This window comes from Panthera leo, chromosome B4 (assembly GCF_018350215.1).
Source record: "Panthera leo isolate Ple1 chromosome B4, P.leo_Ple1_pat1.1, whole genome shotgun sequence".
NCBI lineage: Eukaryota > Metazoa > Chordata > Mammalia > Carnivora > Felidae > Panthera > Panthera leo.
This window is the reverse complement of record NC_056685.1, coordinates 30,333,693-30,361,358: the sequence shown is the minus strand read 5'-3', so window position 1 is coordinate 30,361,358 and position 27,666 is coordinate 30,333,693. Positions and strand designations below refer to the sequence as shown.

The 27,666-nt window shown below is 37.0% G+C and overlaps 1 long non-coding RNA gene across 1 annotated transcript; it reads left to right on the top strand.

Moving 5' to 3' along the window:
- Positions 1-3,528: 3,528 nt before the first annotated feature.
- On the top strand, positions 3,529-26,773 carry LOC122225526. Its single transcript, XR_006205228.1, has 3 exons — positions 3,529-3,631; positions 13,521-13,708; positions 25,684-26,773. It is a non-coding gene; the product is annotated as an uncharacterized LOC122225526 (long non-coding RNA).
- Positions 26,774-27,666: the final 893 nt, after the last annotated feature.

Below are 27,666 nucleotides of genomic sequence, written 5' to 3'. Positions count from 1 at the left end.
TTGCCATTATGATGATTGTAGAGTTGGAGTTTCTGGTGGTGTTCTCTGATCCTTTCTGTTGCTTTTGGTCATATATATATATATATATATATATATATATATATATATATTTCATCTTTTCTCCCCTCAGAGAGTCCCCCTTAAAATTTCTTGCAGTGCTGGTTTAGTGGTCACAAACTCCTTTAATTTTTGTTTTTCTGGGAAACTTTTTATCTCTCCTTCTATTTTGAAAGACAGCCTTGATGGATAAAGAATTCTTGGCTGCATATTTTTCTGATTCAGCACCTTGAATATATCCTGCCACTCCTTTCTGGCCTGCCAAGTTTCTGTGGATAGGTGTGCTGCAAACCTGATCTGCTTTCCCTTGACTTTATTTCCCTTGCTGCTTTCATGATTCTCTCCTTGCCTGAGTATTTTGTGAATTTGACTGTGATATGCCTTGTTGATGGTCGGTTTTTGTTGAATCTAATGGTGGCCCTCTGTGCTTCCTAGATTTTGATGTCTGTGTGACATGAGCTCTTGCCCCCCCTCATTATTTCATTGTTGTATATCTGTAAATTATCTTTATTTTTTTTTCTTGGCCCTTTCACTCACCATGCTATTAATATGTCAACATGAAAGAAAAGCAACACGGGAAGAAAGGGCACATGAGCTAATGGTTGGTCTCAGGGCCAACTGGGAGTCAGAGATGCCAAAATGGAGGAAAAACCAGAGATGTTGGCTCTTCAAGATCTGGGATGGGAACTGTGAAGCTTAAATCCTAGGCTCTTGCAATCCTACCACCTGCCATTTGTTTGGATCAAATTGCTGGCCTGGGTTTTTAGCTTGAGCTACTTTCCTTTCTGGCCACAGCCTCTTATCTCTGTTCTCTATTCTCACCATGGCTGGTACTTTCCCATAACCACAGAACATAGTATTAGGATGGGGCTGGGGGGCTGAGAGCAAACCCCTTCAATTAGATATCAAGAATCAGGCCCCAGAGAAGTGATGACTTCTTCAAGGTCACCCAGCAAGCTGCTAGAGAAGCTGAGGCTAGACACCCATCTTCAGAATTGCAGGGCCAAATCTGTCTTTTCTAATGGATAGCTGCTTACATTCAGCAAAAGGTAACTTTGTGCTGAAGCAACTGCCTCCACGTGTGCTCAGAAAGCAATGGTGTACAGCCATTTGCCAGAGAGAAATGGCAAGGGAAAGAACTCGCAGCACTGAGAGAAATGTCAGGTAAGCCTTCCATTAGCCTTATTCTTCCATAAGAAAACTGAAATTAACTTCGCATATAACACCAAATTAAGTGATTTGACTTGGAAGCTAGTCATTAACATATTCTGGCTTTTCTCCCCTTCATACTTGTAGATATTTTTCTCTTTTCTTAAATAGGAAAAAATAGATTTCTAAGACAGGTGTTCTAGGTGTTACTTCATCATCCAAAGTTTCTTTGCCGATAATCCCTGGACCAGGTGATAAATAATTGGCTAATTAGAATGTGGAAATTGGAATAAAGCCTCTGAAGTGGATTCTATGGTAGGCAGCAACATGTACAACTAATAATAAGGTGACAGCCCCTGGTTATAAAATCCTGTGCCTCTGTTACTGTTTCTGATTTGCCCTTGAGCTGTCCTGTGGTATGTTACCAGTGATTGTTTTCTTTCATTGACATGTGCATGTGAGAATAGTCTAAAAATATGTGGTGTTCCATACAGTGAGACTCCTCTCAGCCATAAGAATGCTTTTCTGGAGTGTTAATTATATAATTCACTGATTCTTAACGTTAAGTACTGTCCATAAATGGCAGTGAGTCCAACTAAAGGTGAGGAAAGGTACCTATCTCCTATTTTGGTCCTGAATACTTTAAACTAAGAACCTAATCTATTTTTCATGTTATGAAATGTAAACAAAAAAGAAAAGAAAAGAAAAGAAAAGAAAAGAAAAAAGAAAAAGAGAAAAGAAAGCCACTAGGGGCACCTGGGTGGCTCAGTCGGTTAAGTGTTTGACTCTTGATTTCGGCTCAGGTCATGATCTCACTGATGTGGGATTGAGCCCTGCATCTGGTGGGGTGTGGAGACTGCTTGGGATTCCATCATCTCTTCCTCTCTCTCTGCCCCTTCCTTGCTCATGCTTTCTCCCTCTCTCTCAAAAGAAAAAAAAAGAAAAAGAACAAAAGAAAGAAAGAAAGAAAGACAAGGAAGCAACTAAAAATTCCCCCAAAGATCTACATGGCCTCATATGCTAGCTTTGTTCCCTGTGATTTTACAATGGTACTTCTAAAGTAACTCGAGACTGTCAAGGTCCTCACCTAAGAAACCAGGGAACTATAAAGGAGATTGAATGAAGAATCCAGACAAGAAGGGTTTCACAATTAAGGTGGGGTGGTGAAGAAGTGATAGGATAGCATGGTGGCTTCACCTGAGATGAGGAAGTTCTTTCCAAAGATTTCACATGATTGGATATCAGTAGATACATGTGTGTCCTTTTTGACCTTCATGTATCTCAGTGCCTAAACAACTGTATGTGTACTCAAGGTTTTGGTTACACCCTTCCTGGAGAAGCCTTCTTTAGTTGGAATCAGATCTTTGTCACTGAGCATAACCTATTTTTTTTATTGTTTATTTACTTATTTTGAGAGAGAGAGAGAGAGAGAGAGAGAGAGAAGGAGACAGAGTGTGCATGAGCAGGGGAGGGGCAGAGAGAGAGAGGGAAAGAGTGAGAGGGAGAGAGAGGATCTCAAGCGGGCTCCATGCTGTCAGTGCAAAGCCTGACCAGAGGCTGGATCTCATGAATTTTGAGATCACAACCTGAGCCAAAATCAAGAGTCAGATGCTCAGCTGACTGAGCCACCCAGGCACCCTGAGCATAACCTCTTGAAGTACATGTAGTAGACAGTGCCTCTTATCCTCCCCTCCAGGGCACACACTTTGTCCTCCCAAACGCAGTGGTACAGAGTTTCATTTAAAAAAAGTTATAAATGATGACAAATCCAGTGGGTTAGGTGTGGAAACTGAGAACCTTGGTGAGCAGCCTTTTAAAAATCTGTCTCCCTCTGTCTTTCATGTTTTCCTGCTTTGGGTCTTTCTATTTTGCCAAGTATGGTGTTTCTGGTTTTTAGGCACTCGTATTGGGAGGAGAACTGCTTAGCCCTTGAAAGACACCCAGATACACAGGTGCTGAACCCATGCAATGGACATTTTATACCGTCTTACTCTGTTGCTGTCCCCAAGATCCTTTTATAACCCTCCGCTTCACCCCTGAATAGAGAAGCACCAAGCTGCTACTTCCCTGTCTTCACACCATTCCCATTTTTAAAAATATTTATTTATTTGAGAGAAGGAGGGGAGGGGCAGAGAGAGAGGGAGACACAGAATCTGAAACAGGCCGTAGGCTCTGAGCTGTCAGCATAGAGCCCAATGGGAGGCTTGAACTCACAAACCGTAAGATCATGACCTGAGTGGAAGTCGGACACTTAGCTGACTGAGCCACCTAGGCTCCCCAATCCCATTTTTGATAATGAATCTGATTCCTGTCCTAGGTAATGCACAATCGTTTGAGGAATGCCTCTTGTCTCACAGTGGTCAAACCACCCTCACCTGTGAACTGTCCTCATGAGAAGCTCACTCAGGCCAGGCCCTAGTCACAGGTAGGCCTAGATAGTCACGTCCCTGGTTGAGGCACATCTTTATTGTGAGATGTGTTCAGCATATTCCTTGAACATAACCTCTAACAAAATTAGACTTTTTCATCCACCTGTGGTTCTCATCTCTCCATTCTGAGAATCTCTATCCTACTCACCACCCTGAGTTCTCCAGCATGAGAACTTGACTTGCAATTCCTATGTGGCAAAAGCATGAATATCCTCAGGACCACCTTGGTTACTTAAAGAGAAGGTTTTGTTTTGTTTTGTTTTGTTTTGTTAGTTATAGGACTAAATGCATTAAAATTAACAGAACCAGAAATATGTGCTTACAGGTCCTGAAATAACAATTTGGTACTTTAGAATATTTTCCAAACAATGAGTGGGCTCTCATTTTTTTTTTTCCTTTAAGAACTTTGATTTTATTTAGGGATAAATCTTTTTTTTTTCTCATACACATATATTTAACCAAACAGTTTTACACAGAATGCTAAAGGCACATTTCTTCATATTTTACAGAAGGGCTTGAAATTTATGCCATTGCACAACCAAATCTAACTCCTGAATAAATGGATTACATTTTGTTTAGAGTTTAAAGCATTAATGGTGGGGCTCCTGGGTGGTTCAGTTGGTTAAGCTTCTGACTTCAGTTCAGGCCATGATCTTGCATTCAAGACCCGTTCCAGGCTCCGTGCTGACAGCTTGGAGCCTGGATCCTGCTTGGGATTCTGTGTCTCCCTTTCTTGCTGCCCCTCCCTTGCTTGCACTCTGACTCTCTCTCTCTCAAAAAATAAACATTAAAAAAATAAAGACTTAATGGCAATAATCATTATTATGATTAATAATAATTACTGACTGAAAAATAAATTCAAAACATAATTAATTAAAATTAAATTTAATATGGTCTCATATGCCCTGAAGGAGGTGGTACCTGATTTGAAGGAGTTTTTGCTATGTCCAAATAACATCCTCTTTGGGATTTCTGTGACCCTGGAGTCATGAATCATTAGTCTGCTCCCTTTCTGCCAGACATCATGCATGCTACTAATCTCCTTTAGTCGCTGGCCAGGTCTTTTAAGATCTATAAAAAAATTATAATATTGAAGTGTACACTTTTCTTTCTAGCTTCTGGATAGACTTCCATTAGTCAGATTTTCACTAAAAACCCAGCTCTGCTATGTAAGTGACCTTAGACAAGCACTTAGCACCTCTGTACCTCACTTGCCCTGTCTGTGAAATGGGAATGATAGTCAATGGAACTTATCACATGGGGCTTGAAGAGTAAATGAGATGATTCACATGAGGTACATGCACAGTGCTCCATAAATACAACATGTTATGCTGTTACTGTTACTAAGTCAAGAAGAACAAAATACACAGCAGACTGTGCTGCTCCCTCAGCCTGTCATTGAAGAGAGGGATACCTACAGAAGGTATAAGAAAACCCCAAATTACTAATTTTAGTTAAATTGTTTTCATTTTTCCCCCAAGGTGTGAAATGTATGTCTCCTGAAAAGAAAGACCACCATTCTTGGGTTTCTCGTGCTCTGACACATCCTGCTGGACAGAAGACTCTAATGGCTCTTTAACTGGGCCAGTGCTCAGTGTTGCATGTGAGGCTGGCAACCTTAAGTCATAAGGTTACATCTTTCACCAGACAGTGAGCAGGCTGGTTGAGTTCTCCAAACTGTGTCCCTCAGCTGTGTTATAAAGTATCTTGCCGTGTGTACAGTATCCATCAGGGTCCATGAGACTTAGGGAGGCAAGGGAACCAATGAAAATACATGGTACTAATGCTACTTGCTGTGCTGTAATAAGGTCTAGTGTCTTTGACCCAGGAAAGTGCTTTCTGTGAACATCCATGACATAGTAATAAGCTGATTGGCTTGTGCATAAGGTAAAATCCCAGACCCCATGCCTCTCCTTTCCCAAGGTATTATATCGAGAATATGTCTGCACTCAGTACCAACCCATATGGTCTGATACTCATTCTTTTGAGTTTCCTTCCAGAAAGATTCCATTAAACAAGGATGTGCCAGCACAGTAGTGCCTGAGAGCTATACATCCAGGGGCTGTCATACCTAGTCTTGAGGACTGAAGCAAGAGCAGGCACTATGTGGCATTTAATGCTTAGGAAAAATGATGATGAATGTTGCCATGTCTGTTTCGGCAGATAATTCTTTATAGGTTCTTGTTGCCTGTAGAATAAACTACAAATTCTTTCCAAGAGATGTGTAGGTCCCTTTATGACTTTCTTATTATTAAAAAATCCTTATCCTTTAACATTCCCCTGCTCTTTGACTAAGTTACAGATATATGAAACAACTACATTATTCATCATACATTTATTTATTCAACCAGTGTCCACTGATGGCATAGGATATGGCAGGCTGTGTGTTAAAAGGGGGGCAAAGCAGGGGACAAACTGGTCACATTGTTCTGTTCTCTCTAGAACAGGCACACTACTTCTGATTGCTCTGTTATCTGCCCTCTCTTCTGTGATGGACTCACATATGTCCTACATGATTTCTCTTAAGATCCACCTGCTCCCAGAAGTCTTCCCTGATCCTGAGTCTTAGGTTTCCTTCCATTTGCGCTACTCCACCATTGAAGGCATATGTCTGCCATAGCAATAGTCATCCTTATTTTAGCCAGTTATTTACTTACATGATCTTCTTTCTATACCCGTTAGTTCCATTCAACATTCAACTCATATTCAATGTCATTTGCAGTTTTAATGCTGGATCTATTTTTTATTCACATTTTTATCTGTAGGGCCTTGTTCAGCATCTGACATGTAGTAAACACTCAATAAATATGTTGTAGAATCAATGAATGATTAATTTAGTATGGCTTCACTCTGACATTACCCAATAGACAGAGTCATACATTTATGCAACTGTAGGGCTGAGAGAGTTTTGCAAGAATACTTCTAATTCCTCATGTCACTGATAAAGCATTTCCTAGTTGAATCACAGAAAGCAACACAAATACCCCCTAATTGGGGCTGCCGAAAATCTGTGAACAGAAAAAAAAAATAACTAAAGTAAGAGGAGATCCTTCAGTGTAGCAGTTTGTCAAAGTGCTAGTTAGTAGAACAGGTAGGACCTTTGAGTAAAGATGATTGTGTTGAAGCCTGCTCAACTTTATTGAGCTCTAGCTTCAGAGTCAAGAGCTGCGAAACATTTACTCGACAGTGAGCTTGATGATGAATCAGGTATTACTCATCTTCTGTCTTACAAACCACATGTATGGAGATGTTCCATAAATGGCTACCAGGTGGGGTGAAGAATTTCTCAAGATCAGGGTAGAATGCTTGAGACATACCCAAAAGGGGAGCAAAGTGGTAAAGACTGTTTCTTTTTATTTATTTATTTATTTATTTATTTATTTATTTATTTATTTTTTAGAGACAGAGCATGAGTTGGGGAGAGGGGCAGAATGAGAGAGAGTGAATCTCCAGCAGGTTCCCCACTCAGCATGGAGCCCAACATGGGGCTCCAACCCACAACTCTAGGATCATGACCTGAGCCGAAATCAAGAGTCTGATGCCAAACCAACTGAGCCACCCAGGCGTCCCAAGAATGGTTTTTATTAGGTGACTGGAAGGGGGACTTGAGTCTGTGGTCTGCAGGAGAGCTATCCTTGTCGGGGCTGGGAAGAGGGCAAGAAGGAAAGGACTTTGTTCCGACAGGAGATATGAACATTTTTTATCATCTGATGTATGCTCTCCTTTTATTTTGTCTTGCTTTTCCTTTTCTTCTGTCCTTGTGTTTCTTCCATGGAAATTGCTGTTTGTCTTTGGCATCAGCATCCATTCTTCAAGATGCAGCCACCTGTGAGTGTTACAGAGCATATGCTTTTAATCTTCTCACAAGTTGCATTTAGAGTGAGTTAAGTTCTACCAGAGTGGAATCTGCCCAAGAAAATATCCAACAACTGTGGAATTTGATCAAACTATGATGAAGACAATTGTTGATCTGAGAAGTGACTTTTCTCCCTGACAATTCATGACCAGGCCAATTTGATGTTTGAAGTATGTCCTCAATCTGGTGATTTGCTTCTTTAACTGATGGCTACTCTCCTCAGGTCTTTTAGTCCATCAGCTTATAATTGTTAAAAGTGGCCAAAAAGGGAAAACAAAACACCATGTTTTTGGTCTAATTAAAAACAAAACAAAACAAAACAAAACACTCCCTTGATACATTAAGACATGGAAAGACAGGATCACTAAAAAAAATATTTTACAAGATATAAAGTGAAGTTTTAACAAAGTTTCTAATATTTATAAATGCAAAACAATAATTATAAGTTTAGATTTTATATCTTCAAATAAAATTAACAAAGAAGTACACTCTGTAGCCTAGATATTCTTCCCCTTGGCTACAAAACTTTGTATGGATGTTTAGGGGTGGCTACACCCATAATCTATTTTATCGCATACACTGTGTATACCCTAACTTCTTCCACAAACTTAAACATAATGCAAATGAAGGTCATTTTTGATAGATAGTTATAGTTCATTTCATAGAAAAATCAACAAAATATTTTTAAAATAGACTGGTATTATTCTGGTAAAATATTTTATTCCAGTAAACATACTCCTTTGTGCATGTACAATTTCATTTCACATTGTTTCCTTTCTCATTTTCTTGATTCTCCTTCTCTTATTGGTTAGGCCAACCTGTTTATTGATAAAATGTTGGCTAACCAGAGGGTCTGAGCTGTGCAACAGAAGAAGAATGACTTTCAGGTTTGTCTTTCCTTGTCAGGAAGCTATCATAATTTTTCCCTCAGAATTTGAAGCTAATGTGCCCAGCAAGGAAAATATCCTAACTCCTTCGTTTCTATATTTCCAACTTCTTTTTAGTGATCATTAGTTTTATCAGAAACTTCTAATTTCCTTTAAATATGCCATTTTAACAGGATTTGGTGCATTCTTAAGTACCTCTACTCTATCTTCTAGCAAGCATTTTTTTTTTCCTGAAGCTATGTTAAAATTTATAATGGATTTTGATGTAATTTTAAATATTTGATGGATTTTTAATTTTTAATTTTTCAATAGTTTATATATTACATAGTAAAATATTCAAAGCATATAAAGAATATATGGATACACATGTAAAGTAAAGCTTTCCCCATCCTTGTCCCTCCATTTCCCATTTCCACTTCTTTCCATGGACAACCATGATTACTCACTTCTTGTGTAAACTTTCAACAAACATACATGTATATATGCAGAGTATTTACACTCACTCCTCCTCCTTTATGCAAATAGTAGTGTATTACACACTGCTCTCTATTTGATTTTCTGCACATACCTATGTATCTCAGAAAATGTTCAAAATCAGTTTATATAGAGGTACTGTCTCATTTTTATAGCTGCACTTTATTGAATGGAAATGCCATAATTTATCCAGCCAATTTCCTGCTGATGAACATTTAGGCTGTTGCTAATATTTGGTATTGTCCTCCATTCTGCAATGACTATCTTTGTTCATACTTTGTGCACTCATGTGAAATTATCTCTAGACTAAAGTTTCATATTCAGATTGGTTGGTCAAAGGGAATATAAGCACACTTTAGTTTTCATAGGTGTTGCCAAATTGCCCTCCAAAGATGTTTCCCAATTTACACCCACAGTAACGTGATTTGAGAATGTGGATTTCTTTTTAAAATGTGCACCATCTAGAAAGGGAAGTAAACTGCTCAATATTTGCCACTATGTCTTGCAATCAGCAACTGAATGAATCTACCAGACACTAAATATAATTAAGAGCCCATTACAGTTACTACTGAAATTAGTCAGTGTAATGCTTCTTCTCACCTTCTCCAGCTGATTAAATGTATACTTAATATCCATGCCTCAACTTGCAATCTTGGAAGTGTTTAGTGGCTGCGCACAGAGCATTTGACAGCTACGCTCTTTGACGGGAGAGAGAGTGTTCTATGTGTTTTAGACAAATAAAGGTCAGTGTCTTAAGCCTGATGCTGCTTTGTTAGACAAGTACTTAAACTGTGATCTTATATCTCAAAATTCAGTACAATATTAAACATGATGGTGAGTTCAGCAGGTGTTTGCTATTCCTGCCTAAAACTGTCTGCACTTATGATGTTGGCTCATAATCAGATCATTTAGACGCAGCCTGAAACAATTCTGTCTGCTTTTAACATGTCAATAAAAAATGAAAATGGTTTCAACTTCTGATTTTAGAATTAGGAATGTTAGTTTTATTATTACTATTAGTGGAGTGAATATTTTGTAAGGAATTCTGTATAAATAATTATTTTTCACCTATTTGGAAATTCTCAGTTTATACCATAAGATTCCTTTTTCTCTCTTTGATATGTTACAACCAAGCCCACCATTTTCTCTGAGTGCTGAGATGAATTCTCATACCTTGCTTTGTCAATATGGCTCAATGCTTTCCCCTCTCCAGACATCAGTTTGCCATCCACATTTGAAGTCAGTGTTTTCTTGATAGAATTTGGCAGTTTATTACACAAAAACCTGAGGGTGAGAATCCAGATTTTTCAGTTATGTAAAAGTAACAACATGTAAGGAATTCATTATGAAATATCCTTATTAATATACATCTTTAACATTCTTCTAAAACCAGAAGTTGAAGACATTTTTATTTTTTACTGACATATTAGAAATAGTATTGTCAGTGAAACTTCTATGTTTCTTTTTTTTTCTTCCAAGATATTATTTAAATTCAAGTTAGTTAGCATATAATGTAGTATTGGGAAACTTCTACATTTCTAATTGTCAAGTTAGTGGCCCTTACAAATAAAAGTAGAAATGATCCATAAAGTCCCATAGAATGGCATGATAATTATTCTTTTCTTCTACTTCTATTTTTTATAATCTAGTTTCCTTTTCACTATTTCTTCTCTTAACTTTATATTTTAATAGGTTCCTCCTCATTTCATAAACACTCTTGCCAGCACAATAAAGTTGAACATTTTCCAAACTGAATTTATTTCACGCCAAAACAGCTCCCCCTCCAGAGTTCCCTGCATCAGTGAGTTAGTGGCACCACACATACAGTGGCACCTGGTAACACTTTTTTCTCCCTCCTCTGCCATTCCTGCACAGACCATCAGTCACCAAATATTGTTGTTCTACATCCTAAATATCTCTCAAATCTATCCACTTCTCCCCATCATTACTGTACCATCCTAGTCTTACTGGACATACCTCCTAAATATTATCCTCCCAGTTACTCTTGTTCATTTCTAGTTACTTTTCTACATAAGAATATATAAAAGAAAAGTTCATGAGACATTGGACATCAGGCCATCAGGTAATAAAAGAGACAATTGAAACATAGGAAACAAATAAGATGAATCCCAAAATGACCTAGCTTATTGTGTGGAGAAAGTTTCCAGGCTATGATGCAAGGAAGAGAAGCCACACCTGAGCCTAGTAGACTCTCTGAGTTAAGTAAGGGGGGCCTAGAAGCATAGGAAGATTGAGGGGGTTGGATTTAATAGGACAGAGTGTCAGAGAAGAGAGTTGCAGAGAAAGAGCTCTGGAGAGCTGCTTCATGTTCTCCAAAAGTATCCAGTTGAATAGTGATCAGTGCATGTCCATGAAGAAACTACCCATGCTTGGTGAAGATCTAGTCAAAAGGATGTGAATGAAAAATGCACAGAGCTCAATTAGGGCCTACAATAATGCCCATTCCCAGCAGTCAGAGTGGAAAACCTCATAATTTATGGTTCATTGAGTAGAGTATTCAGAAGGGTATTGTCTAAGTAGTGAGGAAAATTCTCCCTGGACATAACGCTCCACTGGTTCTGCCTAACAATGCTTAAAAGCAATACCCAAGAGAACCAAACTATTTCCAATTTGACCACATCCCAGGAAAAAAAAAGACAATTTATAAGATTATAGAAAAGTTTTGCAGCCAATAAGGTAAGAATTACAATATCTGGTATCCAATCATAAATTACCAGGCATTAGGAAAAACAAAACAAAACAGTGTGGTACAAAATATAAAGAAGATAAAAATCAAAATGGACTCAGAATTAATAAAGATGATAGAATTAGTAGACAAGGATATTAAAATGGTTATCATAACTCTATTTAATGTGATCAAAAACTAGAGAATGAATGTATTAAGTAGAGGTATAGAAAATATTTTGAAAAATTTTTTAATGTTTATTATTTTGAAAGACAGAGAGACAGAGCATGAGCATGGGAGGGGCAGAGAGGGAAGGAGACACAGAATCTGAAGCAAGCTCCAGGCTCTGAGCTGTCAGCAAATAGCCTGATGTGGGGCTTGAACTCACAGACCTTGAGATCATGACCTGAACCGAAGTCGGATGCTTAACTGACTGAGCTACCCAGGTGCCCCAAAAATATTTTTAAAAACAACCAAATCAAACTTCTAGAGATGAAGCTTACATGTGTGAGATGAAAATACACAGGATATGGCAAGCAGCAGATTAGACATTGCATAATAAAAGATTAGTACGCATGGAAACAAAGCAGTAGAAACTATTTAAAATGAAACAAAGAGAAAACAGTGAAAGAAAAAAATGAGACCATTAATGAGCTCTGGGACAATTTTAGTAGGTCTAATATTGTGTAATTGGTGTAGCACAGAAATGTTGTTTGTAGAAATAATGGCCAAAATATTTCCAAACTTGATGAAAAACATAAGCAAATGGATCCAAGCAACTTTAAAAACAAGAAACACGGGGACACCTGGGTGGCTCAGTCAGTTAAGTATCTGACTCTTGATTTCAGCTCAGGTCATGATCTTGCAGTCGTGTGATTGAGCCCTGTGTCAGACTGAGTGCAGAGAGTGCAGCCTGCTTGGGATGCCCTCTCTCCCTCTCTCTTTGCCCCTACCCCACTCATGCTCTCTCTCTCTAAAAAATAAATAAATAAACTTAAAAAAAAAAACAAGAAACATGAAGAAAACAACACCAAGTTCCATCATAATCAAATATTTTAAAACCAGTGATAAAGAGAATATACTAGGAGCACCAGGTGGATCAGTCAGTTAAGAGTCTGACTTCGGCTCAGGTCATGATCTCATGGTTCATGAGTTTGAGCTCATCGGGCTCTCTGCTGTCAGTACGTGTCCCCCCCCCCCCCCCACCCCTCTTCTGCTCGTGTGCATGCTGTCTCTCTCTCTCTCTCTCACTCTCAAAAGTAAAAAAAAACATTAAAAAAGAGAATATATTAAAAAACAGTAAGAGCAGAAAGACACATTAAATGCAAAGAACAAAGAAAAGCAGTTTTCTCCCCAGAAACAAAGCAAATGAGAGGACAGTGGGGTAACATCTTTAAAATTCTCAAAGACCAGAACTCAACTTAGAGTCTTCACCAGTGAAGACAACATCTTTGCAAGATAAAGGCACATAAAAACTTATTCAGACAGTTAAAGGTAAAAACATTTATTAGCAACACACCTACACTACAAGAAATGATGAAGTTTGTTAAGCAGAAGAAAGTGACTCCGAATGGAGATCTGTATCCACACAAAGAAATAAGGAGCCCAGGAAATGGCAACTTTTTGGATACTAAAGATTTTTCTTATAATTTATATCTTTTGAAAAGATAATCAATTGCTTAAAGCAATAACAGTGTATTGTGGGGTGTATGTCATATGTAGGAATGAAATGTATGATGGCAATAGCATGAAGGCTGGGAGGGAGAAATGGAAGTATACTGTTGTAAGGTTATACTACATGGGAAGGGTAGACTAAGATGTATGTGTGCTATACTATGAGCTCTAAAATAATTACAAAAATAATGCTGCAGAGAGTTATAACTAATAAGAAAACGGGGGGGTAAATAGAATCAATTAAAAAATACACAATTCAAAGACTTCTGGTCCAGGCAAAATGATATAGACTCTTTTGTCCCTCTTAGGTACAAATATAAACCCTGGAGACAATGTAAGAAGCAAACAAAGGAGAACTCTGAATGGCAGAAAAAGGAAGGCAACTGATTAGGGACCTAAGGGCTACAGGAAAAGTAGCATCGAGGTATCTTACAATCGTCCTGCCTAACAGAAGAAGTGGACTCAGGCTTGGCATTTTTCTGAACCACAACTTCAGGTAAGTAGCTATAGGAAGGCTCATTCATCTCCTAGACTTAGTGAGAATCCTGCCAGCAACAATAGGCAAGCTCAGAACACCAGCAAAGAAGATTAACTGAGAGCCCTGCTAATGATAAGTGTTCAGGGGAAGTGCTCACCTTCCTCACTGGGGACCCAAGCCTCCATTCTCTAACCAAAGATGCTGGAAGGCATTAGCAAGGGAGATCCCACTGCAAAAAGTGGCTAGCCCAGGAGGCATTCTTATTCCTCTCTAAGCCAGAGACTCCCTCTCACCTTCCACCAAAGACACTGAGTGGCTGGGTGGCACTATGAAAGGGGACCCACCACAATAAGGACTTGGTTTAGGAAGTCTCCTTGTTCTCCTGGACAGGTAATCCCTTTCTCCCTCCCAGACACGCTAGATAAACTATAGTGGGTTTGGGTAAACTATACCCCATCATTCTAAGCAGTACCAGTAGAAAACAGCAGACAAAATAGAACCTTATGGCTCTGAAAATTAAGTTGCCTTTGGAACCATAGATTACACAATCAGGCCAGGGCCTGTGTGCTAAACCTAAATATGATGACTGCCTGCCATCATAAAAGATCTAAATAAGGCCCAGAGTCTGCTAACATAAAAGTCAAAATGTCCAAGATAAAAGAAAAAAATCACCTACATACAAAGCGCCAGGATTTTAAGATAGTCGTCATAAAAATGCTTCACCAAAGTATTATAAATTCTCTGGAAACAAATGAAAAAATAAAAAATCTCAGCAAAAAAAAAAAATTAAAGTGATTAAAAAAAGAGCTAAATGAAAAATGTAGAGCTAAATAATGCAAAAAGAGAAACAAAAACTAGTTGGACAAGATCAATAGTAGAGTGGATATGACGGAGAAGAAAAAGCAAGTATGACCAAAAGAGTATGCCATGAAATAATGGCTAAAAGTTGTGGCAAAAGAAATAAACCTACAGATTCAAGAAGTTGAGCAAACTGCAAACAGGATAAAGTAAAAAAAAAAAAAATCCACATTAAGGGATATCATAATTAAATTTTGGAAAGCTAAAAACAAAGAAAAAAATCTTGAAAACAAGCAGAAAGAAACAAAACACTACCTACAAGGGAAATGGCAATTTGAATGACAGTTGATTTCTAATCTGAAAACATAGAGGCCAGAAAAAAGCAGTCCAACATTTTTCAAGTGTTGAAAAAAATGAACTGTCAACCATGATTATTCTGTGGGTGAAACTATCCTTCAGGAATGAAAGGGCAATAAAGATATTCTCAGATGAAGAAAAACTAAAATAATTTGTCACTAGCAGGCCTACCCTTAAGGAATAACTAAAGGAAGTTCTGTAAACAAAAAGGAAATGATAAAAAAAAATTTGGAATCATCAGCAAGAACAATGGGAAGGACAGAAATAGATGGCCATACAATATACCATCCTTCTGTTCATGAATTTTAGAAATCAAATTTGGGGCGCCTGGGTGGCTCAGTCGGTTAAGCGGCCGACTTCGGCTCAGGTCATGATCTCGCGGTCTGTGAGCCCCGCGTCGGGCTCTGTGCTGACAGCTTGGAGCCTGGAGCCTGTTTCAGATTCTGTGTCACCCTCTCTCTGACCCTCCCCTGTTCATGCTCTGTCTCTCCCTGTCTCAAAAATAAATAAATGTTAAAAAAAATTAAAAAAAAGAAATCAAATATGATGACTTAAACAAAAACTGTAACGTCATCTGATACTTAAGATAATAATATTTAAAAGCAAGGAAGCTCAAGGGACCTAAATTTTCTAAACTTCACTGGAAGTAGATAAAAATGTTGGCATGAATAGATGAGCATAACGTAGATATGTCATATATACTCAGAGCAACTAACAAGAAAGCTACACAGAAAGCACTAAAAAACACTATGAACAAATTAACAAGGAATTCTAAAGTTATATTGGATAAGAATCCAAAAGACCTTCCATGATATAGCTACTGTATGAACACGTACGCCCAATTCAGACAATCAGAGAATTTTATGGCTGGAAGATCATTTAGTTCAGTGTTTCCTAATCATTAACATGTATTTTAATCGCTTGATGGTCTTGTTGCAATGCAAATTGTGATCGATTAGGTCTTGGGTGGGACCTAATATTCTGCTTTCCAAAAAGCTCTGATCCAAGAACCATGCTTTGAGTAGCAAGAATTTCTTCAATCCCTCTTTCTGACAGATGGAGAATAGATGGCCCTTCTCCTGGCTTTTTAGAGCATTGCAATGACTCTACTGGGCCTAAAGCCATTGGACCTGAGTTTTATTAATAATAATGCCTCAAACTTTTATCACAGAGATCATTGGTCTGGCTTTGGTTGCTGCCTTTTCTGTGTCATAGTTTTTAATATTCCTTAGATTCTGAGACTGTATTGAAAAATCTCTTTCAATTAATACCCTTTTTTGCTGTAGCTATCCAGAGTTGGTTTCTGTTGCATGTGATCAAAAGAACCGTCACTAACAGAGTCTGTGTGTTGGACTTGAGTGCAAAGAATCATACCGTATTTGCAGCAGAAGAACGTGAATTTTACCCCCTGGAGTATCACAATTGAAACATTTTCTTAAAAGTTTGCACAAGCCCACTGGTGACTGAAAAATTCGTCTCTAGCATGATCTTCCACCTCATCTTCCAGGCTCCTATCCAACTTCCTACTTGATCTCTCCATTTGAATATCTAATAAACATCTCAAACTTACTATGTCCAGAACAAAACCTAATCGTCTGCAGCAAACGGCACCAGCTTTCATGTAGTTGTTAAGATAAAACCCTAGAAATCATCCCTGGTTTCTCTTTTTCCTTTCCCCAATCCAATTGCTCAGGAAGTTCTGTCAGTTTTACCTTAAAAATATAGGCAGAATCCAACCACTCACCATCTGAACAACTTTATCCTCCTCGAAGCCATCCTTCTCTCTCTTGGAAAACTGCAATAGCCTCCTAATTATACCTCCTGCTTCTACTCTAGCTTTGCCAAATGGCAGCCAGAGTGATTATTTTAAAATGTAAACAGGATCATGTTACTTTCATGCTCAAAACCTGTCAGTAGCTTGTCATCACAACGAAAATAAAATCCAAATACCCTATCATGATATAAGGCCCTATGTGATCTGACCCTTGATTGAAACTCTTCAGTTTTGTACACTCTCTCCTTGCACATCTTGTCCAGCCATGCTGGTCACCTTGTTATCTCTCCAGCTGAAGAAGAGGTCTCAGAGGGCAGGGATTTCTTCTCTTTTACTCACTGTTGTATTTCCAGAGCCTAGAGTAATGCCTGACACAGAGTAGATTTCAATTAATAGTTCTTAAATAAATGAGTAGATTTTTAAAATACTGAATCAAAAAGGAAACAAAGAAAAAGGGACAAAGGAGGAAGAAGTAGATGGGACAAATAAAAATAAATAATGAGATGGTAGACATAATTTAACAATATCTGTAATTACATTAAAACACAATGGCCTAACACTCCAATTAAAAGGCAGAAATTGTTGGATGGAGAAACAAAACAAAACACAACAACAAAAAAAAAAACACAAAAATACAAACAAAAAATAAGAATCACTACATACTGCATGAAAGAAATACAGTTTAACTATAAAGACACAATTATGTTAAAAGTAATAGTATGGAAAAAGATATATCACACTAACACTAATCATAAGAAAGTTTCAATGGCTATATTAATATCAGCCAAAGCATTTTTATTTTTTTTTTTAAATTTTTTTTTTTTCAACGTTTTTTATTTATTTTTGGGACAGAGAGAGACAGAGCATGAACGGGGGAGGGGCAGAGAGAGAGGGAGACACAGAATCGGAAACAGGCTCCAGGCTCCGAGCCATCAGCCCAGAGCCTGACGCGGGGCTCGAACTCACGGACCGCGAGATCGTGACCTGGCTGAAGTCGGACGCTTAACCGACTGCGCCACCCAGGCGCCCCAGCCAAAGCATTTTTAAAGTAAAGGATATTAGTAGTGATATAGAAGGTCATTTCATAATGATAACAGGGTCAATTCATTATAGAATACACCCATTGTAAGTATTAATCCATTTAATAACAGAATTTCAAATTATAGGGAAAAAACCTGATAGAACTGCAAAGATAAATAGACAAATCTTGTGAATGGATAAAGAAGATGTGGCATATATATATATATATATATATATATATATATATACACACACACACACACACACACACACACACACACACAGTGGAATATTACTCGGCAATCAAAAAGAATGAAATCTTGCCGTTTGCAATGACATGGATGGAACTAGAGTGTATTATGCCAAGCGAAATGAGTCAGTCAGAGAAAGACAAATATCATATGAATTCACTCATATGTGGAATTTAAGATACAAAATAGATGAACATAAGGGAAGGGAAGCAAAAATAATATAAAGCAGGGAGAGGGACAAAGTATAAGAGACTCTTAAATATAGAGAACAAACTGAGGGTTGCTGGAGGGGTTGTGGGTGGGGGGATGGGCTAAATGGGCATGGGGCATAAAGGAGAACATTTATTGATATGAGCACTGGGTGTTATATGTAAGGGATGACTCACTGGATTCTACTTCTAAAATCATTATTGCACTATATGATAACAAGTTGGGATATAAATTTAAAAAAATATCAAAAAATAGACAAATCTTGAGGAGTGTACATAAACAGAACCATACATATATGGTCAATGAAGTTCTGACAAGATTGCAAAGGCAATTCAGTGAAAACAAGGATAGTCTTTCAAACTAATTTTACTGGAGCAATTGGACAACCATATGTGCAAAGATGAACAAGTTCACATCTTGCATCATTTACAAAAATCAACACTAAATGGATCATATAACTTAAATATAAAACATAAAAACATGGAACTTCTATAAGAAAACTATTATATTCATAGAAGAAAATCTTTGTGATGTTTGGTCAGGCAAAAATTTCTTACATATGATATAAAAAATGTAATCCATACAAGAAAGTAGTTTGAAAAATTAGATTTCATAAACTTAAGAACTCTGCTTTTTAATGTTTATTTATTTTTGAGAAAGACAGAGAGAGAGAGAGAGAGAGAGAGCGAGCAAACAGGGGAAGGGAAGAGACAGAAGGAGACACAGAGTCTGAAGTAGGCTCCAGGCTCCAAGCTGTCTTCACAGAGTCTGATGTGGGGCTCGAACTCACAAACTATGAGATTATGACCTGAGCCAAAGTTGGATGCTTAACCAACTGAGCCACTCAGGCACCCCATTAGAGCTCTGCTCTTTAAAAGAGCTGCAAAGAGAATGCAAAGACAGCCATCGATAGGAAAAATATTTGTAAATCACAAATCAGCTAAGGAACTTATATTTGGAATATAAGAAGCTTCAAGACTCAATGATAAGAGGATAAAATGCCAAAAACAAAATGAAGAAAAATTGTGAATAGACATTTCACCAAAGGAGATATATGGGTGGTAGGTAAGCTCATGGAAATATGCTGAACATAAGGAAATGAAAATTAAAACCACAATGACATTTCACAACACACTGATTAGCATGTCCAAAAGTAAAGAGACTGATGATACCAATGTTGACAAAGACGTGGAGCAATTGGAGCTCTCAATTCTGCTGGTGGGAATGTAGGTGCATACAACACTTTTGGAAAAAATCTGTCAGTTTCCTAAGAAGTTAAAGATACACTTACTCTAGATGATTCAGCCACTCCTAGAAATGAAAATATATGTCAGACAAAGATTTATACACAAATGTTCCTAGAGCTTTATTTGTAATAATCTCAAACTAGAAACAACTGCAATGTTCAACAGGTTAATGAATAAATAAACTCTAGAATCTCCATGAAATCAAATACTGCTCAGCAATAAAAAAAAAAAACCAGATGATCAATATTTGTAAGAACATGGATAAAACTCAATATAATTATGCCGAAATACTTATGTTGGACAAAATAGACTTTAAAGCAAAGATTTTTAACAGAGACAAGGAAGGAGACTATATAATAACAGAGGGTACAATCCAACAAGAAGATATAACAATTGTAAATATTTATGCACCCAATATGAAAGCACTCAAATGCATAAAACAGTTAATAACAAGCATAAAGGAACCAATCTATAATAATTCAATAATAAAAGGGGATTTAACACCCCATTTATACCCATGGACAGATCATCCAAACAAAATCAAGAAGGAAACAGTGGCTTTGAATGACACACTGGACCAGATGGATTTAACATATATTCAGAACATTCCACCCCAAAGAACATTCTCCAAAATAGATTAGATATTGATCTCAATAAATTCAAAAAATTGAAGTCATACCATGCATCTTTTCTGATGGCAAGGCTATGAAACTAGAAATCAACTACAAATAAAAATCAAGAAAAGGCACAAATTCCTGGAGGTTAAATATGCTACTAAACAATGAATGGGTCAGCCAAGAAGTCAAAGAAGAAAAAAAAAAATTACATGTAAACAAATGGAAATGAAAACACAGTGATCCAAAATCTTTGGGATGCAGCACAAGCTGTTCTTATTTTTTTTTAACGTTTATTTATTTTTGAGAGAGAGAGGGGGTAGGGGGAGAAGCAGAGAGAGAGACACACAGAATCCGAAGCAGGCTCCAGGCTCTGAGCTGTCAGCACAGAGCCCAACAGAGGGCTCGAACTCATGAACTGTGAGATCATGACCTGGGCCAAAGTTGGACCCTTAACCAACTGACCCACCCAGGCGCCCCAGCATAAGCTGTTCTAAGAAGGAAGTTTATGCCAATACAGGTCTACCTCAGGAAGCATGAAAAGTCACAAATAAACAACCTAATTTTATATCTAAAGGAAAGAAAAAGAACAAATGAAATCCCAAACCAGCAGAAGGAATAAAATAAAGATTAGAGCAGAAATAAATGATATAGAAACTGAAATAAAACAAACAAAAAGAAAACAAAACAAAAAAAATAAAATAAAAAACCCAAAAAACCCAAAGAAACAAAAAACAACAATGGCAACAATAACAACAAAAAAAAAAACAAAACAAAAAAACAACCCAAAACACAATGGAACAGATCAATGAAACCAGGAGCTGGTTATTTGAAAAGATCAATAAAATTGATAAATCTCTAGCCAGGCTCATAAAAAAAAGAAAGAAAAAGAAAAAGTAAAAGAGGACTAAAAGTCACAAATGAGAGGAGAAAGAACAACCAACACCACAGAAATACAAACAATTGTAAGAGAATATTATAAAAAATTATAAGCCAATGATTTGGACAACTTAGAAGAAATGGGTAAATTCCTAGAAACAAAAAAACCAACCAAAACTGAAGGAGGGAGAAATAGAAACTTTGAACAGACTGATTACTAGTGATGAAACTGAATAAGTACCAAAAACTCCCAACAAACAAAAGTCCAGGACTAGACAGCTTCAAAGGTAAATTCCACCAAACATTTAAAGAAGAGTTAATAGCTAGTCTCAAACTACTCCAAAAAAAATAGAAGGGGAAGAAAAACTTCCAAATTTATTCTATGAGGACAGAATTACATTGACACCAAAACCAAATAAAGACACCACAAAAAAAGAACTACAGGTCAATATCTCTGATGAACATATATGCAAAAATCCTCAACAAAATACTAGCAAACTGAGTCCAACAGTACATTAAGTAAACTCATTCACCATGATCAAGTGGGATTTATTCCTGAGCTGTAAGGATGATTCAATATTTGCAAATCAATCAAGGTGATACATGACATCATTATGAGAAAGGGTAAAAGCCATATGATCATTTCCAAAGATCAGATAAAAAGCATCCGACAGAGTACATCATCCATTCATGATTCCCAACAAAGTAGGTTTATAGGGAATATACCTCAACATAATAAAGACCTTATATGAAAACCCACAGCAAACATCATACTAAGAAACAAGACAAGGATGTAAATTCCCAACAATTTTATTCAATATAATACTGGAAATCCTGACCACAGCAATCAAACAACAAAAAGAAACAAAAGGCATCCAAATTAGTAAAGAAGTAAAACTTTCACTATATGCAGACTCCACCAAAACCTACCAGGGACTGATATAAAACCCTAAAGACTCTGCCAAAAAACTACTAGAACTGATAAATGAATTTGGTACAGTCATAGGATACAAAATCAGTGTACAGAAATCTGTTGCAGTTTTATACTCTAATAATGAAGCAGCAGAAAGAGAAATTAAGAAGACAATCCCATTTACAACTGCACCAAAAAGTAATATGTAGGAATAAACTTAGTCCAAGAGGTGAAAGACCTGTACTCTGAAAACTATAGAACATTGATGAAAGAAATTGAAGATGACACACAGAAATGGGAAGACATTCCATACTAATAGGTTGGAAAAACAAATATTGTTAAAATTTCAATACTATCCAAAGCACTCTGCAGATTTAATGCAATCCCTACCAAAATACTAACATCATTTTCACAAAACTGTAACAAACAATCCTGAAATTTGTATGGAACCACAAAAGACCCCAAATAGCCAAAGCAACTTTGACAAAGAAAAACAAAGCTGGAGGCATCACAATTCCAGACTTCAAGTTATATTATAAAGCTATAGTAATCAAAACGGTATATTCCTGGCACAAAAAAAGACACATAAGTCAATAGAACAGAATAGAAAACTCAGAAATAAACCCACAATTGATCTTCGACAAAGCAGGAAAGAATATCCAATGAGGAAAAGATAGTCTCTTCGACAAATGGTGCTAGGAAAACTGTACAGCTACATGCAAAAAAAAAAAAAAAAAAAAAAAAAAGAAACTGGACCACTTTCTTACATCATACACAGAAATAAATTCAAAATGGATTAAAGACATAAATGTGAAACCTAGAAATCATAAGAATCATAAAAAATAAGCAGTAACTTCTTTGACATCAACAGTAGCAACATTTTCCTAGATATGTCTCCTGAGGCAAGAGAAATTAAAAATAAACTATTTGTACTACATCAAAATAAAAGCCTTCACAGCAAAGAAAACAATCAAAACTGAATGGGAGAAGATATTTACAAATGACATATCCATTAAAGGGTTATATCCAAAATATACAAAGAACTGACACAACTCAACACCCAAAGAAACAAATAATCCAATTGAAAATGGGCAGAAGACATGAACAAATATTTCTCCAAAGACATCCAGATGGCCAATGGACACAAGAAAAGATGCTCAACATCACTCATCATCAAAGAAATTCAAATCAACACCATAATGAGATATCACTCACACCTGTCAGAATGAGTAAAGTCAAAAAACACAAGAAATAACAAGTGTTGGTGAGAATATAGAGAAAAAAGAACACTCATGCACTATTGGTGAGAATGCAAACTGGTGCAGCCACTGTGGAAAACAGTAGGGAGATTCCCAAAAAGTTAAAAATAGAACTTCCCTATGATTTAGTAATCACACTACTGGGTATTTACCCAAAACATACAAAAACACTGGCACATCTGGGTGGCTCAGTTGGTTAAGTGTCCCACTTCGGCTCAGGTCATGATCTCATGGTTCATGAGTTTGAGCCTGCACTGGACTCCATGCTGTCAGCACAGAGCCTACTTTGGATCCTTGGTCTCTCCCTCTCTCTGTCCCTCCTCTCTCTCTCTCAAAAATAAACAAACATTAAAAAAAATACAAAACACTAATTCAAAAGGACACATGCACCCCAATGTTTATTACAGCATTATTTACAATAGCCAAATTATGGAAAGCCCAAGTATCCATTGATAGATGAATGGATAAAGAAGAAGTGATATATATATATATATATATATATATATATATATATATATATATGAATAAGTGGAATATTACATATATATGAAGACGTGGAATATATATATATATGGAATATTATATATATAATGGAATATTATTCAGCCACAAAAAAGAATGAAATTTTGCCATTTGCAACCATGTGGATGGAGCTAGAGAGAATTATGCTACGTGAAAAGATAAACACTATATGATTTCACTCATATGTGGAATTTAAGAAACAAAACAAATGTGCAAAGGAAAAAAAAAGAGAAAGAAAGAGAGAGACAAACCAAGAAACAGACTCTCAATTATAAAGAACAAACCGATGATTACCAGAGGGAGGTGGGTAGGGGATGGTGAAACAGGTGAAGAAAATTAAGGGTACACTTAGCATTATGAGCACTGAGTAATGTATGGAATCGTTGAATCACTATATACACCTGAAACAAATATCACACTGTATGTTAACCACACTGGAATTAAAGATTTTTATTTATTTATTTATTTATTTATTTATTTATTTATTTATTTTTTTAACGTTTATTTATTTTTGAGACAGAGAGAGACAGAGCATGAACGGGGGAGGGGCAGAGAGAGAGGGAGACACAGAATCGGAAGCAGGCTCCAGGCTCTGAGCCATCAGCCCAGAGCCGATAGGGGCTCGAACTCACAGACCGCGAGATCATGACCTGAGCTGAAGTCAGACGCTTAACAGACTGAGCCACCCAGGCACCCCAAGATTTTTTAAATCTTAATTAAAAAAACAGTGACTATTGCTTGTTAAGTAAAACAAATACTAAGGCATTAGAGACAGAAGAAATCTAAGAGTCCTTACCTTCTAGTAGTTGAGGTCTTCTCACTTGATTTCATAATATGGTTCTTATTTATTTATTTATTTATTTAGAGTGTGTGTGAGCAGGGCAGGGGCAGAGAGAGAGGGAGAGAGGGAAAGTATCCTAAGCAGGCGCCACCCTCCGTGTGAAGCTCAACATGGGGCTCAATCTCACCACCTTGAGATCATGACCTGAGGCCGAAATTGAGTTGGAGGCTCAACCAACTGAGTCACCCAGGTGGTCCCATAATATTGTTCTTTATTAAAATTCAGACAATTCTGATATTGTGTTTCTGAAAATCAACAGAAAATACATTGTTAATAATCAATGAGGGTATATTTCAGATGTCTTAAGACACATGGTGGTCTTCATGGATTTAAATCCAACATTTCTAGTAATGAGTTTCTCATGGAAATAGAAAAAACAATTATTCTGAGTGAAAAAAGCTCGATGAAAAAAAGAGTTCATATTATGTAATTGTATTTATATAAAATTCTAGAAAATATGGGCAATTCTATAGTGAAATAAAGCAGATCAGTGTTTGCCTGGGAATTGGTATGGGGATGGAGGAGGGGTAGGACAGGAAGAAGGGATGACAAAGGAACATGAGGAATTTATCTGGGTCATGGATACGTTCATTACCTTGATTGTGGTGATGATGGGTATTACATAAATCAAAACTTATCAAATTGTGCACTTTAATTATGTGCAGTTTATTATATGTCAGTTATACCTCAATATATATCCCCCCCCAAAAAAATGGTGTTTGACTGATTTGAGTGTTTCATATGCTACCATTTGTCCTATAAAATACAAGTCTTTTTATTTTTTTTAAGGCTGTGTGTCTTTAACTACAATGCAATTATATATTCGAGATCTTAGGAATTCTGTAAGAATTTTTTTTAGGTGAAGAAACTAGGCTGGATGGGTAAGGATGTGCCCCAAATTACATAAGAATGCAGGGTGTCTAAACTAGACCACAAAATGAAAGTTTGGGTTTTGTGCCACCCATAAGGCTAAGTCACAGTGACATTTTAATAAATGGTCAAAATACTGCATTCATGTGGTCTGAAACTTGACTGGCTAATAGTAAATCTGCTGGTTGAAAAATTTAAACAATTTCAAATCATTGTTGAGTATAGCACAAAAATAACTAATAGTTTCATCTGATCATAAATCTCAGTCAAAATATTGTGGTATGCACTGTAGCCCATATTGATGGCTTTAAATGGAATGCGTTTAATATAGTTAGTATTTGCTTCTGTGTAAATTAGAAAAAGGTATACTTTCCTCAGGATTTTTTACCTTCCACTCACAGAAAATTGTCATAATATGCTGTTTTTGGTTTGTTTCAGATCAAAATTCTTTAATTCCATCTGCTGGAGAATGGTCGTAATAAATACCACGACTTTTCCAATGTGAATGGCACCCTACAGAGTTTTGCAACGATTAAGGCCCAGATGTACATTTATCAGAAAAGAGAATTTACCACTAAGTTATTAGAAGTATCATTGTTCTAATTTCAAACAAGATGCTTAAGTATTATTAACTTTGAACTTTTAATCTTGCTCGACTGGTAAACAGAAATGTATTCTCCCGCAGAGGTGTCTAAGTAACTTTTAAACTCATTTTATTGACTTGACATCTTTTGGACATTTGGGAGTCAGGGGCAAGACTTATCTTCATCTTTAGGAAAAAGTGCTGTGTCTTTTATAAGTTGCGTATGTAAATAAGCAGGCTCAGTTATATTTTAGAAGAAATTTTTTTGCAGTAACACTCTTTCTAGTTTAAGATGACTAAGGATGAGGTAATCATGGCTCAGCAACATGTTTCAGTTAAGACAGCACTCAAGAGAATTTCATTTGCTTCCAGCCCCACAGTTGGGCCAAGAAAAGTAATTACAGTGATTAATAATAATATTTGATTTTCAAGTCCCCAAGCCCACTCCTCAGAGCTGGTATTATCTGGGGGCAGAGAAACAAATTGCAGGAAGGAAATGAGAAGTATGTCCTACCATTTGAATTCTTGAGCATTATGCAGTCCCAATGCTGCCATTGCACACCCGGCTTGTGTCACCCCATGAATTTTTATACAGGATTTTCAGCATCTTGTTTTCCTGGTCACCCTAGAACTGAGGGCAGAGCAGAGGTGATGTTTTCACTCTTTAGGGATGCATTTTAATTAATGCCTCTTTGAGGAGCCTCTCCTCCTGTTTGGAAGTGCTGTTAGGAAATTTGCAAGTGGTGATGGAGAGCAGATTTAAAAGAATCAGGGCCTCTGCTTTGAAAACCAAAAAATGAAACACAACAAAAATAACATATCTTTTGTCCTTAAAAGGCCTTATGTTCTCATCTCTGACAGGATTCTGATGGCCAACACAAGGACAGTTCTAAGATATCCAAGGTTTAATATAAACAAATAAATGAAAAGAGAAAGAGAGAGAGAGAGAGAAAAGAAAAAAAAAAAAAAAAGAAAAACAAAAAAACGTGCCCAGGGCAGGGCTGGGTTTCAAGACTCCAGTAGCCTTCAGCTCAGCCACTACCAGGAGGAGTTGCTATGGGAACCATTGCAAAAGATTAAATATATCAAGAGTACATGATTGTGAGAAATGGGTGGGAAAGAGAATTATATTAATGTTGAAATGATGGTTCTTCTATTTGTGGGGTTTTCACATTTTTTTTTTTTCTAAATTGCATACAAAATCTCCTTCACAAACAGAACTCATTAACAAATAAGTCTTTGCTGTATGCTAAACAGAGAGACAATGGAATGTTCATATTTCATCATGAAAATTAAAGGGCTGTGATTTTTTGCAGTGCTTGTTTGTTTTGTAAGCCTAGAATCGCTTTTGGAGTAAACTCTGCCTTTTTGCCTTGCCTGCTACAGTAATCTTATAGGGGTGTATTTGCAGAGGGGTCTGGAGCAGGGCAATGTGGGGTTCCTCGCTCTTTTCCTCCCATCCTGTTGTACATCACATATACCATATTTATTTTGTCCCTAGGATCTGGAAAAAAAAAAATAACCTTCTTGCTTATTGCAATTCTCCTTAGAAAAAAATTGCCAGAAGGGTCGAGGCTGGAAAGGTAAATCCCTTAAGAAGATTCTTTAAAAAGGTGTAAATGCTGTGACTTGAATTCAGTATTCACAACATTCAGAATCTCTCAAGAGAAGCTTTTTTCTCCTTATTATTATTGTGAAATTTTCTCAGTCTGTGAGAAGTCAGTTGTTGAATCTCACCTGGTAAGTGGCGATAGCTGGATCAGAAAGTTTCAGGAAGTGACTCCTGATCAAGCATAACAGAACTGAAACTCTGAGGGCACCTGGGTTGTTCAGTCTGT